Here is an 18,003-nt window from a genome sequence, read left to right as displayed (position 1 = left end):
CTTTAAATCCAGGAATTGTGGATGGAATCAAGTTCCAAGTTTCCTGAAACATGAATATATCTAATTGTTGAAAGAAAGCTGGTGTTTCATGGTCCTGGTCCATATCATTAAACCCGTGGACGTTCCAGGAGCAGATCGAAAGTTTGTCATGCTTCATTCCCTCCATATTATCAGCCTGCTTCTCTTCTCTTACATTTAGCTTTGCCTCTTTGTTAGGTATGTTTTTTACTTAGCACCATTGGCAACCACAACCAATCCAGCCTGTCCAATTTTCTACTTCCCTCGTCGGGTGCACTTGCCGATGTTGTGGGCCCCTTTTCTGTCACTGTCATAACCGGTGTGGTCGATCGAGCTCCTCGTAAGCATATGTTCTGGTATTTCCCGAGTGAGTCTTCCTGTTTTCAATGTTTTGGACTGCCTAAGAGGGGATAAGGATATCTTGGACGTTTACAACAACAACACAACGGTAAAGTGGGACCCAGGGGTATATTTAAAGACCAAGCTCTGGGAACATCCCCAACAGATACATAACAACAAAAGAGTACCAGAGGGTCTAGAAGGAAAATGGTGGGTTTATGGTGTGTGAAGCTAAACAACAGTGACCCTTTCAACTGACCTATAGAGGATGGTATTCAATGACACCCTGATAGATGGTCAGAGATACCCATCAGTCACCACTCCGAACTGCCCTTCATCATTTGGGATTCTTCCAAAACCATCTACTCAGATGTGTTGTTCTCAGAAAGAAGGAGACCACGATGTTAATAGATCCCTTTGACTGAAATGGGATGACTGGTGGAGTGCAGTGCAAAAAACTTCGTGAAAACATGAAATTAAAGAGTGTGTTTAAAATTGGATGAGGGAGTACAGAACAGGATTTATTCGGGTGATACTCACTCCACCAACATTAAAAAATTTGTTGAGACAGTTTAAGAAATGAGCTGTCTAGATATGGAACCAGGTCAACATGTTTCAGCAATTAGTGGACAGGTTTGTCCTTGCTTTCTTCAAGACCTTACAACAAATATATGCTACTGCAAATGTAAAAGAAATAATAAGTGACAATAAGAAACAAAGTTCAAAGACAAGTACTGAGGTCACCTGCAGTCTCTAAGTGAGGAGTCTTGTCTTGTTCCTTACAGGTTATGTCGTTCACTGAGAAAGGTCAGAACAAGAAGGGTAAATGTCAGAAAGGCTAAAACCACACACAAAAACACACAGGCTCGCTAGGTCTAATGAGTATAGACCTTAAGCTAAGTCAGACTGCCAGTACTGGCTCTTGAATCACTATCAACCTTCGTAGATTATTTCTAGCGACCCATGGTACAAGAAATGCCTACGCACCTTAAGGATACCACAGACGTTTTACGCCTGTTACCCGACATTGACTTTGATATCACCACGGACCTTCTGGTCTCTTTCGATGTTGAGGCGCTCTATACCTCCATCCCTCAGGATGAGACATTGGAAGTCATCCACTCTCTGTTGGACTCAAGGGATCTAGACAGCATTACACCAGTCCACTTCATCATGGCTTGTGCCACCTTGGCCATGAAGCGGAACTTTTTTAGATTCGAGGAAGACATTTACCTACAGGTGTCCGGTACTAGTATGGGGAGCGTTTACGCCCCCAGCCTAGCGAATCTATACGGGCACTCATTTGAACAGCAACATATCTTCAGTGACAGCAATCCTTACATCGATAATTTGAAGACCTGGAAAAGGTGCATCGATGATGTGCTGGTCATCTTACGAGGCTCAGGTGAGAGATGTCTTGAGGTCCTCCAGTGGTTGAATAGCAGGAACTCCTTTCTCAAGTTTACCATCGAGATAGGAGGCCATAATCTTGTCTTCCTTGACCTATTGATTGTGGTCACGTCTGATAGCCTACAGTCCGAACTTTACAGAAAACCGATGTCAAGGAACTCACTCCTATTGTTTGACAGCCACCACCCCAGATCCTTAAGGGAGAATCTCCCTTTCGGACAATTTCTGCGGGTTCAAAGGAATTGCTTCACCACTGCAGCATACAAGGAACATTCTACTACATTGTGCAAGCAGTTAATTTCACGTAACTATCCACCCAAATTGGCATGACGATCAATGAAACGGGCCATGAACGGATGTATGACGTTACAACGCATACTTTTACCACGCATACCATTACAACGCGGTATTTACAACGAATACCGTTACAACGCATAGCGCTTAGAGGTGCGGGATAGTGGTAAGTATAATTTTATATTCCAACTCCAGTCCCCGTGGACACTAGGGAAGGTGTTGGATATAAAATTATACTTATTCCCTATCCTAGAGCGCCCCCCAGCGCAATGCGTTGTAATGGTATGCGTGGTAATGCCTGCGTTGTAATGGTAGTGCGTTGTAAAAACTTCGTTGTAACAGTTGTATACCGCCATGAACAATAACAGATCAGCATTATTGGAACCCTCTACACCCAAACCACCACTTGAGAGACTTACATTTGTACACACATTTGGGACTCTTTCCAATAAAATCCAGAAGTCGGTTAAAAAACACTGGCCAATTCTCAACTCTGGGCATATGAATATCCAAACTCCACTGTTCTCTTTTAAGAGAGGTCCTAACATGAGAGATAGGATGGTCCACACGAGACCCCGAGAAGAACAACCCAGGGCCCTGGGTTTGTTATGGGACCTCCCTCCAGTCACCGGACACCACCCTTGTGGCTCATGTCAGGCGTGCCCACAAACCAAAAAAACGACAGAGGTTGACATAGGAACATCCAGACCTTGGAAACAAATTAAATTCACGAATTGTAACAGTGAACAACTAGTCTACCGCATAACGTGACCCTGTGGGTACAAATATGTGGGAATGACGGCACGTAAAATACGTATAAGAATATCTGAGCACAAGAGTACTATTCGTTGCAAGAGGCAGGCCACCAAGCTTACTACACATTTCCTAGAAGCTAATCATCCTTCCACTACATTCCAGTGGACTGTGTTAGAACAACCGTTCATTCCTTCTCACACCACAGATGTGGCTAAATTTCTTCTTTTGAAGGAACAGAAATGGGTCCTTAAACTTGACACCCATCGTAGTGGGCTTAATGGCGAGATTCCGTGGTCCATCTTTTAAATACATCAATAGCAGCAGTCTTTTTCTTGACACTTGAATTTCTAGAAGCAGCATCTGCTGCTGTCAAGGTTACTGCTATGAGATGTGAGTAGAGACGCGTGCAGTTATTCATATTTATATATATACTTGCCATCAATTTAATATCTGACCCAGCAGTTATTAGTCGCATTTTTTCAAATACCTGCTACAATATGGCCTCTTTAACATCTGGGTTTACCATGTATTACCACGCACACTTTTTTATATGAGAATTGGAGATGTAATGACTCATTAAGCTGCTTGATGTGTATTTTGCTAAATTACTGTTTTTTGAGGTATTCGCTAACCAACGGTCGTTCGAGTTGCTATAAACACACTTGCTTGTCAAAAAGTCCATTTACGATAGTTCACTGTTACCCGGCAAGTGGCTTGTCAACAAACACCGGTTACCTAGGTATTTGTATGCTACCCATGGCAGGCGTCTTTTCATCTCTCCAATGAAGGGAGCCTATTACAGAGCACTATAGAGGACCACGTGACTTCTTCATCCAATCGGAATGGTCCTTATAACATGGCGCGACCCGATCTGCCGGTGCCTCCCCAGTCGGTTCAGACGCCGGCTTCGAAGTACCGACGGATAGGTAAGCCCGCTACGGACGTTTTGCCACTTAGTTTGGCGTTCCTTCTGCAGTTTTTTTAACGTTAATTACTACTGTGCCTCGCTAGACGGACATGCTGCACAGTCTTATATCTGTGGGTGTCTCTTAACGCTAAGGCTTAAACAAACAACGAGACACTCTCAACACTAACGCTGAGTTAAATAACGAGATTCTGATTATTTTACATCTTGAATCGGAATGTTGAATCAGATTTTCTTTCTCTACTTAAATAACTCACAATGGGGATTTTTACAATGTGGGTGTTTGTTTACAGAGATGAGACAAGTTCTCGAATTTTTGTTTACTTGTCCCTTTAGAGTGGTGCTTCCCTCTACTCCTGAGCCACTGCCAGGTGGGGTGAGGTCTTCACTTCTTACAAGTTATGGTAAGAGTCACTCTCTCTCATTTGGCATATAATTTATATATCCTGAAATGTTAAATCAATTACACTACGTATATGAGTGTCTATAGTCAGTACTAGCAGTCTGACTTAGTTTAAGGTCTATACTCATTAGACCTAGTGATCCTGTGTGTTTTTGTGTGTGGTTTTAGCCTTTCTGACATTTAACCCTTCTTGTTCTGACCTTTCTCAGTGAACGACATAACCTGTAAGGAACAAGACAAGACTCCTCACCTAGAGACTGCAGGTGACCTCAGTACTTGTCTTTGAACTTTGTTTCTTATTGTCACTTATTATTTCTTTTACATTTGCAGTAGCATATATTTGTTGTAAGGTCCTGAAGAAAGCAAGGACAAACCTGTCGACTAACTGCTGAAACATGTTGACCTGGTTCCATTTCTAGACAGCTCATTTCTTAAACTGTCTTAACACATTTTTTAATGTTGGCGGAGTGAGTATCACCCGAATAAATCCTGTTCCGTACTCCCTCATCCAATTTGAAACACACTCTATAATTTCATGTGTTCATGAAGTTTTTTGCACTGCACTCCACTAGTCATCCCATACTCTACCACTCACTAACCTTGAGAAGTGTTATACCATACTACCTGTTTTTTCAGTCGAAGGGATCTATTAACATCGTGGTCTCCTTCTTTCTGAGAACAACACAGCTGAGTAGATGGCTTTGGAAGAATCCCAAATGATGAAGGGCGGTTCCGAGTGGTGACTGATGGGTATCTCTGACCGTCTATCAGGGTGTCATTGAATACCATCCTCTATAGGTCAGTTGAAAGGGTCACTGTTGTTTAGCTTCACACACCATAAACCCACCATTTTCCTTCTAGACCCTCTGGTACTCTTTTGTTGTTATGTATCTTGGACGTTTATGCAACATCAGCGTGATTCCCAGTCTCTGAATCTTGCCTTTGCTGCAAATATCTTGTCAACTAATTCCTTTGAGGACCATGTTGTCACTGACTGTTCAATATCAGAGTTTGATCCTTTTTGTTAGAAAAACAGCTATTAAGTCTTGTGAGGTAATTCCGTTTAATTCTGGGACTGCTTTAAGCAACTTTAGGAAGTTGCCTTAGTTCAAAATGTCTTGCCTTCCCTTGGTTGAATATTCCGGCACAAATATCAGTTTTAATTCAAATGCATCTGACTGTTTTTGAAAACGATTGGGAAATTGTGCGATTTCTTCTTTTGGTGATGACAAGTTGTTAGTTGTCGATGAAGTAAGTTCTTCACTGGCTTCTTGACCCAAGTAATTTCTGTGAGCCCTCTTCATATTCATGTCAAAATTTTCTGTTGTCCTTGTCCCTGTTTGTTCGACTTCCGGTTCCTTGGGGGGAGCATACATCTTCGTTCCTTTTCTCTTGTGGTAACTTTTAACAGATTGTGCTTAGTGTGGGGACTGTTTTTTATTTCCTGTATCCACCTCTTACTTGTTGGATCGCCCCTACTTCATTCTTCATTCCTAGTTATGCCTTCCTCGTCACAATGTGCGACTTTGTCTCCTCCATCTGTATTTCGATGTTTGTTGCTACAAGGAGCGTTGTTCTGGTCTATTTCCTTTCTTTGCAGGCTTTCTGCTTCTGTGACAAGACATTGCTTTAACTTGTTTTTTTGCAAGCTGGAGATGGAAATGCGTGAGCTTTCCTCCTTTCTCTTAAGTTCTTGTGGGGACTTCGCTTGAGCAATGCAATTATGACTGGCCCACCCGTTGATGAATTCAGTGAATTGATTTTTCTCATTTGACATGTTTTATATATTGGAAAGATCTTTTCTGAATCCAGGTTTTGTTGCTTTTTATGCGTAAGCCCGGCCTTCCTTGCATGTTTTCTTTGCCTTTTTGCGTGTTTTGTGGGAGGAGAAATCTCAGAGGAATTCTGTGTTGCTTCCATTCGGATTACTGTGTTATCTACTTGCTCATCGAATTCCACTTGCTCGTGATCTCCTTTGCCTTCACTACTTAAGCCTATATTTACTTTATTACATGTTGAGGATGTCTTAATGTCTGACCTATGTAAAATTTCCATATTCTGTTTTTTGTTACTTGTTGCTTTTACCGCCCCTAAAATGTCCATTAAAATGTCGGGGGTACTTGCCAGTTTCTCTATTATACTCCCACAGCCGCAATTGGGCTGTTGTTTATCTTTGTTTCTTTGTTGGTCCAAATTTCCCCTTTGTTTTAGTAGGGACGTAATCAAATCCATCTTGGAGTTAATGCTGGAGATGTGGGTGGCAATACGGTTTATAAGATCTATTTGTACGTCCATTTTTATCAGATTGAAAGTTCAGTACCTTTATTGCTTGGTCTAATGAGCCTAGCAAGGACTGGCTCCACTGTGTGCTTGGGTGTTTTTCTATGCAATTCCCTGTTCCCCCTGATGCGTGATCTATCATACTGACGGATGATATAGTTATTGGTGCTGACAAATTCAGTTGGTTTGCTTTCGTCGCTGGAGTAGTACTATCATCTAATATGATCCGTTGTTGACCAGTGCTGGGTGTCTGGCTTCGTGGGGTTGATGCCGCCATTCCCAACCTACTCTGTTGTACTTCTGAGCGAGTATCTGGTAGCGTGGCATTCCTTTGAGTTTCTTTTTTGTGTGTAATAGTTTCCATAATTTCTAACAGATTTGGATCATTGGATATAGAGAATGAGTTTAGCCAGGGGTTTGCCCCTGTAACTACCTGCCTTTGAGATTCACTTATTTTTGATTTATCCTCCTTGTGGTCATCCCTACGTTCCGTTTCATTTAGATTCCCTCTAGGGTTCGTACTTCTGGGCTGTTTTTTAAAATTTAGCTGTGCCTCCTTATGTTCCTCTTTAGTTCCCTTGTTTAGTTCACTTTTGTTTATTTCCCTTGTAGTTGTAATGCATTTAATCTGGTGCACCTGTGCTGTCACTGTTACAAGGTTACTCACTGGCTGATCCGCCATTGATTTTTGGTTTCCTTCATCAAAGATTGCAGGGACATGCGCGGAGAGGGCGATTAGTCTGTCTGGGAAAATAGGGCTTGGGAGTTTGGTGGCCTCTGCTGTAGAAGCGTAGATTGCTGCCATTGGGTCTTTTAAGAAAAATAATTTTTGATTTCTGTGGTTCCTTCTTGGACTCACCACTGTGATGTCAGGAGTGGGTACTGAAACCAGTCTCTCCCTTGCTTTTGAGGCTACTCCCTTATGACTTGTATACGGGGCTTCGTCAAAGGATTTTTTCGGTTTGACTTTTTTTGATTTTTTACTTATCATCGTTTGTCTGATTTTCCCCTATCTCATATTGATCCTTGCTTCTGAGTTCCTTTGGCCTTCTTCTGTTATGCTTGTACCAATACCCTGGGGGATGTGATACCACGGAGCTTTGAGTCAAATTTGAGTGCTTTGAGTGGGGACTCCTGTTCGACGGTTTTCCAGTCCTGTCCTGTCCTTTCCTTGTGGGTCTGCTGTGGCTCGTGAGTGCTGGTGCCCCCTCAGTTCTCATCGACGTTGACACCCCCCCTGCTTTTATCACAAGCTGGTGGCCCAGGAGACTTTTCCTATGATCGTGGGGGGGCAAGGGGCAAGTGGTCTGGCAGAGTAGCACAGCTTTATGTAAAAGCAGGGGAACAGGGAAGAGGGAGAGGGGTAGCGGCCCCTTCTTCTTCTCTCACCTCTCTCACACCTGCTCCTGCCCTGCTGTCCCAACAATGTCCCAACAATGTCTCTGGGTCCCGTGGAAACAGTTTGTTAATGACTAGTCACGGCTCACCCCAGTTGATACCATTGACGCTGTACTCCCGCTCTCACCCCCAGCTCCCGAGTGCCGGAGCACCTTACCTCTGCTGCTCCCGATCTCCGGTCTCCGGTCGCTGCGAAGAGCAGAGGCCTGCTCTCTAAGACACGACTCGCAACAGCGTGTCTTATGGCTTGTGGCTCAGCTCACTCGCTTCCTTGCAGCCCACTTACAGCTCCCGCGGCCCGGAGCTCCATGCTCGCGGCTCGCGGCACCCGGCCTCACTATGTCCGGGTCCCGGGTCTGCAGAATTTACAACCGGCCCCAAACAAGCTTGCAGCAGGTGACTCTCAGGCTCACTCTCCTTCCTATGGTTCACAAATTGTTCTCTCTCTCGCCGCCGCCACAGCTGCTGCTGTGCTCCTCTCGGTAGACAGTCAAAATATCGAGTTGTTAATGTCGATGTACCATATTATCGAGTCCAAAATATCGATGGTAAGAAATTTCGAAAACCAAAATATCGTCGTAGAAAATATCGATTTATGTGTGTGTCAAAAATATCGAAGACATGAATGTCGAAATCAGTAATATCGATGCTAAAAATATCGATTGTCAAAAATATCGATATGTAAAAGTGATGTTTTAAAGTATGTTAAGTAATGATATAGTTAAATGTTGTTTATATATAAGGTAATTTTTACATATAATTTTATTATTTTTAGTTAGAAGTGTAGGAGCGGGATGTAGAGTTGATAGGGAATAAGGGTGGGTAGTGTATTAAAAAAGTATAGTGTAAATATTGAATAATAAATTTCGCATTTGAAGTAAAATTTTAAATTAGCAAAATTTAATTCTAATTATTTAAAAATGCGAATTTTTATATAAATTTATTGAGTATTGTTAAATTATTTGTACTTTGCTTTTGGATATATATTAATAAATTGTGTAAATATATCTACATTTTTAATTTTTTACTAAATAATTGTATATTAATGTTAGGAGCGGGATGTAGAGTTTATAGGGGATAAGGGCGGGTAGTGTTTTAAAAAAGTATAGTGAAATTGTACAATTTTAAATTTCGAATTTCCTTTAGATTTCAAAATTTCGATATTTTTTTAAAATATTTGTAGTACTCGAAATTTGATCGAAATTTAGGGAGTATATAAAACATTATGATTAATTTTTGGGTATGTACTAAAAAGTATTATAAATATTAAAATATTACATTATATTTTTATAATATTTGTACAATAAATTTAGGAGCGGGATGTAGAGTTTATAGGGGAAAAGGGTGGGTAGTGATTTAAAAATATATAGGTTAATTATATAAATTAAAATTTCGCAATTTCATATAAATTTGCGAAATTTCTAAAATTTAAACAAATTTCGAATTATGCGAAATGATATCGATTGTTATCGCATATAGTACTTATTTTTTAAGTTTGCTGTTGTGTATGTACTAAAAAAGATTTGTAATTATAATATTTTTATATATTTTCTAAAAATATTTGTCTAATTATTTTATGAGTGGGATGTATAGTTTCAAGGGGATAAGGCTGGGTAGTGTATAAACAAAGTATACTCTAATTATAGAATTAAAAATTTCGCCTTGTATTTAATTTTTGTTTCGATTCGAAATTTTATATACATATTATTTAAATACGAAATTATGAACACTATTATGTTGTTGTTCTAAATTGAGGTATTTTGTGTATGTAGTAAAAAGTATTAAAAATATATAATTTAGTAGATATTAAATAAATAAATGTATCATATTTTTAGGAGTGGGATGTCGAGTTTATAGTGGATCAGGGTGGGTAGTTTTATCAAAGGTACATTTTGTGCGATTAGGGTCTGTTTTTTGTGTATGTGCGAAGGGGTATTTTAAGTGTTCAGGGTCAGTTTTTGGTTTGTGGTTGAAGGGGTTTTGTAAGGTTTAAGGCTCCGTTTTTAGTTTGTGGGTAAAGGGGTATTTTTAGGTTTCAGGGTCAGTTTTTAGTTTGTGGGTGAAGGTGTTTTGTAAGGTTTCAGGGTCAGTTTTTAGTTTGTGGGTAAAGGTGTTTTGTAAGGTTTCAGGGTCAGTTTTTAGTTTGTGGGTGAAGGAGTTTTGCAATGTTTCAGTGTTAGTTTTTAGTTTGTGGGTGAAGGAGTTTAGTAAGGTTTCTGGGTCAGTTTTTAGTTTGTGGGTAAAGGTGTTTTGTAAGATTTCAATGTCAGTTTTTAGTTTGTGGGTAAAGGTGTTTTGTGAGGTTTCAGAGTCAGTTTTTAGTTTGTGGGTAAAGGGGTATTTTTAGGTTTCAGGGTCAGTTTTTAGTTTGTGGGTGAAGGAGTTTTGTAATGTTTCAGTGTTTGTTTTTAGTTTGTGGGTGAAGGAGTTTTGTAAGGTTTCTGGGTCAGTTTTTAGTTTGTGGGTAAAGGTGTTTTGTAAGGTTTCAAGGTCAGTTTTTAGTTTGTGGGTAAAGGGGTTTTGTGAGGTTTCAGAGTCAGTTTTTAGTTTGTGGGTAAAGGGGTATTTTTAGGTTTCTGGGTCAGTTTTTCGTTTGTGGGTAAAGGGGTATTTTTAGGTTTCAGGGTCAGTTTTTAGTTTGTGTGTAAAGGGGTATTTTTAGGTTTCAGGGTCAGTTTTTAATTTGTGGGTGAAGGGTTTTGTAAGGTTTCAGGGTCAGTTTTTAGTTTGTGGGTAAAGGGGTATTTTTAGGTTTCAGGGTCAGTTTTTAGTTTGTGGGTGAAGGGGTTTTGTAAGGTTTCTGGGTCAGTTTTTAGATTGTGGGTAAAGGTGTTTTGTAAGGTTTCTGGGTCAGTTTTTAGTTTGTTGGTGAAGGGGTTTTGTCAGGTTTCAGGGTCAGTTTTTAGTTTGTGGGTGAAGGGGTATTTTTAGGTTTCAGGGTCAGTTTTTAGTTATAGGGGTACAGGGAAAACATAAATTAAGATTCTATTTAAATTACATTTATTATATTAAATTAAATTTAATGATATTACATTATTCATTTTTTAACATTTGATTTACTATAGTAATTTTTTATTATTTAATGTCCTGCAGTTACTTAAATTAATTGTTAATTGGAGTTGGAAGAGTAAATTTAATATGTTCTGTGTCCTGCACTTACTCTAATTAAATGGTGATTGCAGTTCTAATAGTAAATTAATCACGGTTTTTGAGAAGCAATTACCTAAAGTAAATTTGTTATTGGAGTCGAAATATTTAAAAATGTTATTATGTGTCTTTCAAATATTGATATTATATGTATATGGGTGTATGAATAATAATTGTTATAACTTCAGTGTATAGTATGTTATTTATTTACATGTGGTATATAGAAATAGATAGAACATTACACTTATAATACATTTGCAAAAATACATAAAAATGATTTTGTCATAGGTAATACAAAATAATGACACCAGTTTGCTTTCCTGTAAATTTTTTTATTCAACACTTGAAATATACGATCACATATACATTTTATCAAGCTATCTTTGGTATACATATAAACAAAAAAGGAGGACAATGTTCTTTTAATAATCACATTTTACAGTAATTTTCTTGACAAGTACTTTTAATTTGTAGAGAAAAAATGGTTAGTTCACATAATGCAATGTATGATATTATACATACATAATACAATTATTGTTTCTTAATAAAACATCAAACATGTGTAATGAAAAACATAAGTCACACATTTTTAATACATATTGTGATATACTGATGATGATATTAACATATGAAAACTTTTAAATGTATAATATAATATAAATATCCTAAATAGAACATGTACATCATCATCAATGATTCTTTTAACATTACAATATTCTTATGTATGAATATTATTATTAATAAATACATTTTAATAATAACAATTTTCACATATTAGTCATATTGTAAACAATTAAATCTGATAAACAAATACAATATTACACATTTAGTTATATAATAATTTTAATAAATATTACATTAAATATTTTTATATTTTCATACTTAATGTAATAAATATTAAAAGTATGTAATATATAATTAATATACAGGCAAAAAGATTTTCTATTCACAATATACTATACAATTTTTTTAACATTACACATAATTTCGAGCCATATATATAACAATAATGGACATTTAGAGTAGTACTTTTCACAGTTACATATAATTTGGATCGTTTATTTTGTAACCACTCTTTGTCTTTTTGCGTTATTTTGGTAAAGGGAAAGTCGCGGTTGGAAGCAGGTTCACATTTGAGTAGGTACGAATCTACTTTTATATTTTTAAAGTATTGTAAATTAAAATTAAAGGTTATATTTTGTTATTTTGGGGTTGGTAATTAAAGTATGACTATTTACATATAATGGAGTGGAATCAATACGTATTTTCGTTCACGACTTTTTGAGCCATTTAAAGTAGTTGGAGTTAATGAGTATGTGGTATAATTTAATTAAAATAAAAATAAATAGGAATGTTATGTTTATATATTATGGGATACTCGTTAGTGTTATGTCGGTGGGATTGTTTAGCTGTTTTTTTTTCTCGTATTTTGAAACAGCTATTTCCGTTTCCGATTATTTTTTTTTTTGGGAAAGGAAGTGTGTTTCACTTGTTAGAACGGAGATGATTTACATTCTTCCTTTATATTTTGAGTTCTGTGAAATATTTTTCACACTTTAAGATAACAGTCGTTATTTTAAATGGCTTTTAAATAGTCGTTTAATTTGGATGATGGATAGTTTTAGCAGAGTTAAAGAAAACATAATTAATGATTTGTTGGATGAAGTCTTTGATATTTACACATTGTATTGTCGGTAAAGGATTATCTTTATGATGTTCTATTTAAAGGTAAGTTATAAATTTATGTTATTTTATTTGGATGGAAGCAGTTTTTAAAAACAAATATTGTGATATAATAATATATTTATTTAGTCTTTTTAGAATAGTGTTAAAAAATAAATTAGACTAAATAAATATTTTTTTATTATATTAAAATATGTGTTTTATTAGATTAAGGATATTGTTTGATCTCTATCAATTAATTTAATTATTGCAATTAGTTCAATGTTTTGGCTATCATTTTTAAATATTCCAGTCCTCTTGTTGTAGGATATAGTTGGACTTGCTGTTGAAGATATAAATACATTTGAGCAGTTTGTCTAGAGAGTTTTGGTTTCAGTTGTATGACAGATTGCTGCATACGTAGTTCCTGAAAGCTTTGCTCTTTTTGTATAGCTGTGACTAGCTTGTGTAATGTGGGTGTTGTACGTCCAGTAGAAGAGAGGAAGGCATTGTGCCAACCTTCAACAGCATTGCTCGTTTTTGCCTCTTGGTTGAGTGTTGGTAGATAGACATTCCACCAGGGAATTGCAAATGTTGGCTGGCGTCTGTGGCCTGACCTATGTAGTCTTCCTACCCAGTTGTCCTCAAAGTAATTTAAAAGTGGGGCGAGTCTTTGCTCATTTTGGGTGTAGAAAGGACTTTCAATTAACAAATTGTAATGTTCGGCCACATCAGTTACTGGTACATATGCCAGAGCAATGAGATGTTTGATTTGGCATGCAAAAGTTATATTTGTTGAATACTCAACACTAAGGGCAGATTTTTGTAAATGTCTCCAGAGACATTGATTGAAATGAAAATAACATCCTTGAATGGATGTGTGTGGGTAAGTTTTCAAAATAGAATTAATCATAGCTTGCTCGAAGTCTATGATGATTTTCATTGGGAAGTAGTCAGAAGTTTGTTCCTTTATTTTTTGTAAGATTTCTGAGTAAGTTGTGGCTTGTTTGTTTGGTAATAAACAATATATGAAGGGGATACAGGTATTATGATATTGCCCATGAATTGTGTATAACTGGTAGAAAGGTTTTGGGCATATAGAAAATGTTCCATCCATCATCCAAGTAGTACTTTCAGTTAATTTTTTTATATTGTTATTAGTTGCAAACATGATTATTCTTTTGTCCTTGCTATGATTATCATAAAAAATAAATGGCTCGTCATTATGAGTAATTACAAGCTCTGGCGGAATTATGACTTCTTCAAAAGTTTTAGGAGTTGGTATATTGGGTCTACTTGCTTTTTTTGTTCTTGCTATTGTTCTTTTAATGGTAGCAATAGATGGTAGCTGACCTCTTGCTTCTTTGGGAACTTTAGGTAGTAATTCTTTCAGAATTACGTTGGTAGGTAGTTCTGATCTGGTACTTAATTCCTTGATATTTTCAAGAGTGGATCTCACTTCTATTTCCGAGATGTTTGGTGGGTGATTATGTTCAGTGGTATTTATAACACTAGTTTCCCTTGTTGTAGCACGGCCATAGCATTTATTGGAGTAATATTTTGTACACTTCCAATTCACTTTAAGGTCTTTTTGTTTCTCCTGAGTATAAATGTAGCCCATATAGCATAACAAAAATGTGCCTTTCTGAGATGTAATAAATGTTGCATCATCAGTCATTCTTGAGTTCTGGTATCTAGAAAAGTTAATATACAAATATTAATACAATCAGAAATGTATAAAACATTTTAAATTAAGCTAGTATTCTTCTAGTAATTTACTTACCAGCAGTAATGTTCTATTTATCGAAAGTAGATGCTTGTTCAGTTTGATGTTGTTCTTCTATTGCCACGGTCTGTTGAGAAATAATTAAGTATGTTATAGGAAAAGTTACAATTTGTTTTTTGGTAACATTTTTTTTACGTTATAACGTCTCTAAAAATAGTTTTGTTTATTTGGATTTAAAAAGAGAAATTTCCAAGATTATACTAACAGATGCATAAAAAGAGTCGTTTTTATTTGTAGCAAATTCTATAGAGTTTATAAAGACTACTTATGTTTTATTTATGAACTTACCAAGATAATTATAGTAGTAGCAGAATGTTTGTTCTTTGATGTGAATTTTCTCTTTTCTGTATTTTTGAGTTTTGTTTAGAGAGAAAGTTGATGAAAATTACTAATGCGTTTATATGTTATATAAATAATGCACATTTGTTATAAAGCATTGTTACTTATTTGCTAAAAAGAACCGGGGATGATACATGTATTATGAGTAAAAGCACAAAGAAACATATTTAAGAACAGGAAGATTATACTAACAGATGCATAAAAAGAGTCATTTTTATTTCTAGTACATTCTATAGAGTTTATAAAGACTAGTTATGTTTTATTTATGAACTTACCAAGAGAATTATAGTAGTAGCAGAATGTTTGTTCTTTGATGTGAATTATCTCTTTCCTGTACCTTTGAGTTCTGTTTAGAGAGAAAGTTGATGAAAATTACTAATGCGTTTATATGTTATATAAATAATACACATTTGTTATAAAGCATTGTTACTTATTTGCTAAAAAGAACCGAGGATGACACATGTATTATGAGTAAAAGCACATAAAAACATATTTAAGAACAGGAAGAAAACATTTTTTACACAGCATTGTAACGTTTTTTCCTCAAAACATTCTGGCTTCACACTATGTATTAAGATTTACAGGCTAAGAAACAAAGTATAGAGTTTTAAATTAGGCCAATAAGTGGCAAATAACGTTAAGTAAATGTTAAACATATGTAGATACCTTTTTTAAATTTAAAGTGTCCTGTATCTTATAGTTGAAGTATAACTTGATTTGTTTGTAGAGTCTGTTTAAAGGTAAAGTACATAAAGAAATAACAAATTAGGTTACAAATCTTGGTCTATAAGTAATAGCCAAAAAACATTAGAATTTATTAACAGAGCTATATGATTACTTACTTGTAGTTTCAGGACGAATTTTCTTGCAGAGAAGAATTTAGATGGTGCTCCCAAAATTGGCAGTATGTGGTCACGAAGAATATTTCCTGCAACTTGTATGGCTGTTTGTGATTGGTTTATATAGTCTATGTGTAATTAAGTTTGCTATCTGATTGGTCAGATATGTAAAGACGAGTTATTATTGGTTAGTTTGAATTTGTTTTTAAGTTAAACATTTAAGATATATCTTCTTATATAGTTTATGTTGAGGAATTGAAATGATATATTTATGTTTAAAATAACTCTTGTAATAAATAAAGATTATGTAAAATGAGTACTAAGTATTAAATAAGTATGTTTACAAAGAGTTTATATACAAATTTCGTCAGTTTGCGAAAACACAATTTTGTACACTAAATGTTATATAATAAATTGAAAATACATTAGTGAAGTCATTTGAAATGTGTGTATTACTTAGAGAATAGATTTATTGGTGTTATATATAAAAAAGGAGTATTATTTAGCTATCGATATTTTGATATAGACGAAAATAGTGCTATCGAAATTTTAGTATTCGATATTATTGTAGTGTGTTATATGTAGTATTGAGTGTCGATATTATGGTATTCGATAATTATGCTAACGATATTTCTGTAGACGATATTTTTGTGCATCGATATAGTTTGCTCGATATTATTGTAGTTTTCATGTTAAGTATAGGGTGTCGATATTAGTGCTATCGATATTAGAGACTCGATGTTATAGTAGGTCGATTTTTTAGAAATCGAAATTCTGTCAGTGATTCGCTGCTCTCACGTGTGGTCTCCTTCATGCACTGCATACTGCAGCCACTTCGGACACTCAGAAAACACGGACTGGTAAGACAAATGTTTTTCCGGGTCTGGCTGTGTTGGGGAGCAACTCGCGTTGGGGAGCAACTCGCAACTTTCTGCTGCGTTCAACTATGTTCTGCGGCTCAAGCCGCGATGAAAAGTTCTCCCGGTTTCTTCCGCGTTATGCAAATCAATTGCGGCTCCTGCCCCGAAGAAAGACAACTTGTGCTCGGCCGCGATGAAAAGCCCACACGGCCGCTGCCGTGCCAGGCAAGCAACCCCCAGCTCCCGACGCACAGGAAAGCAATTCACGGCTCGTGGCTCCGCCGTACTGGAAGGCTCCTGTGGCTCCTGCCGGGTTGGGAGGCTCTTGCTGTTCCTGATCCTGCAGTTCACGGGAGACAGCACTCTGCCGCACACGAGTGAACTGCGAACTGCGACCAACAGCAACAGTAGCGTCTCTACGTAGAACCCACAGATTCAGTAGTTTCCTTTGATGCCGCCGCAGCCGTAAACTTCACTCGGGCGAAGCAGTGCAGAAGCGATGCAGCAGAAAACCGCAGCGAGATTTCCAGCATCTCATAAACACACATGGATCTCATACATTGAGTGATATGCTATCATCAACTTACTTTGGTCTTCGGAGAACGTCAGGAAGATGTTGAGATGGTTTCCAAGCCCTGTACGAAGAGTGGTTGCTCAGGGCTGCATTGTATCATGGTTGGACAATGGAAACTCCCTATATTTAGGTTGTCTGAAATACGTGTTAAAGAAACTCCAAGTGATCTAATATGCTGCTGCCCAGATTCTCCTGGGAATTCCAAAAACACCAGACAGATTTGCCTTTATTAGCCTTGCTCCATTGGCTGTCAATATAAAAATAATTCAGTTTAAAGCTATGTGCCTGGCTCACCGTGCTCTGTATAGGAAGGGGATGCAAGCTTGAAATAATTTGATTCATCCTCACTGTCCAACAAGAGATTGAAGATCCAGGAACCTAAATTTTCTGGTCGTCCCAAGGGCGAATAAGACCAGGATTGGGGGCGCACGTTTGCACACTTGGTTCCCAAATTATGGAAATCCCTTCCTGTAGTGCTCAGGCAGTATGACAATTTACTCAGTTTCAGGAAACAACTTAAAACATACTTGTTTATGTAATCATGAGTTCCTAGAAGTCTTGCACACCTTTTTACTCTAGGAAGACCATCGGGTAGCCATGCGCTTAAGAAATGCTTTTAAATTCTTTGAATGAGAATCAGTGCTGCTACATTTCCATCATATAGCTAAACTTTCCATTGACAACCATTTTCCACTGTCCAAGGTGATAAAATAATGTTGCTCTACCATGCCTCAAAATATCACTTTCTTTGGTCGCTTCCTGTGAAAGGACCCACCCTGTACTGACTGGAGGTCAGTATTCTGTATCAAAATTAGAAATTGCTCTTTTCAGTAGTTTGGAAATTATGCTTACCACTCAGCTTGATAATTACTTGCAAAGTGCTCTTGTCCGGTAGTAGGCAACTTGAGAGCATTTGGTAGGCCATATTTATAACTACAAAATGTGATGCACCTTAAGCTTATAAGTAAGCAGT

Source organism: Lissotriton vulgaris, chromosome 1_1, assembly GCF_964263255.1.
Source record: "Lissotriton vulgaris chromosome 1_1, aLisVul1.2, whole genome shotgun sequence".
Taxonomy (NCBI): Eukaryota; Metazoa; Chordata; class Amphibia; order Caudata; family Salamandridae; genus Lissotriton; species Lissotriton vulgaris.
The sequence above is the reverse complement of the archived record's forward strand: the minus strand, read 5'-3'. Positions refer to the sequence as shown.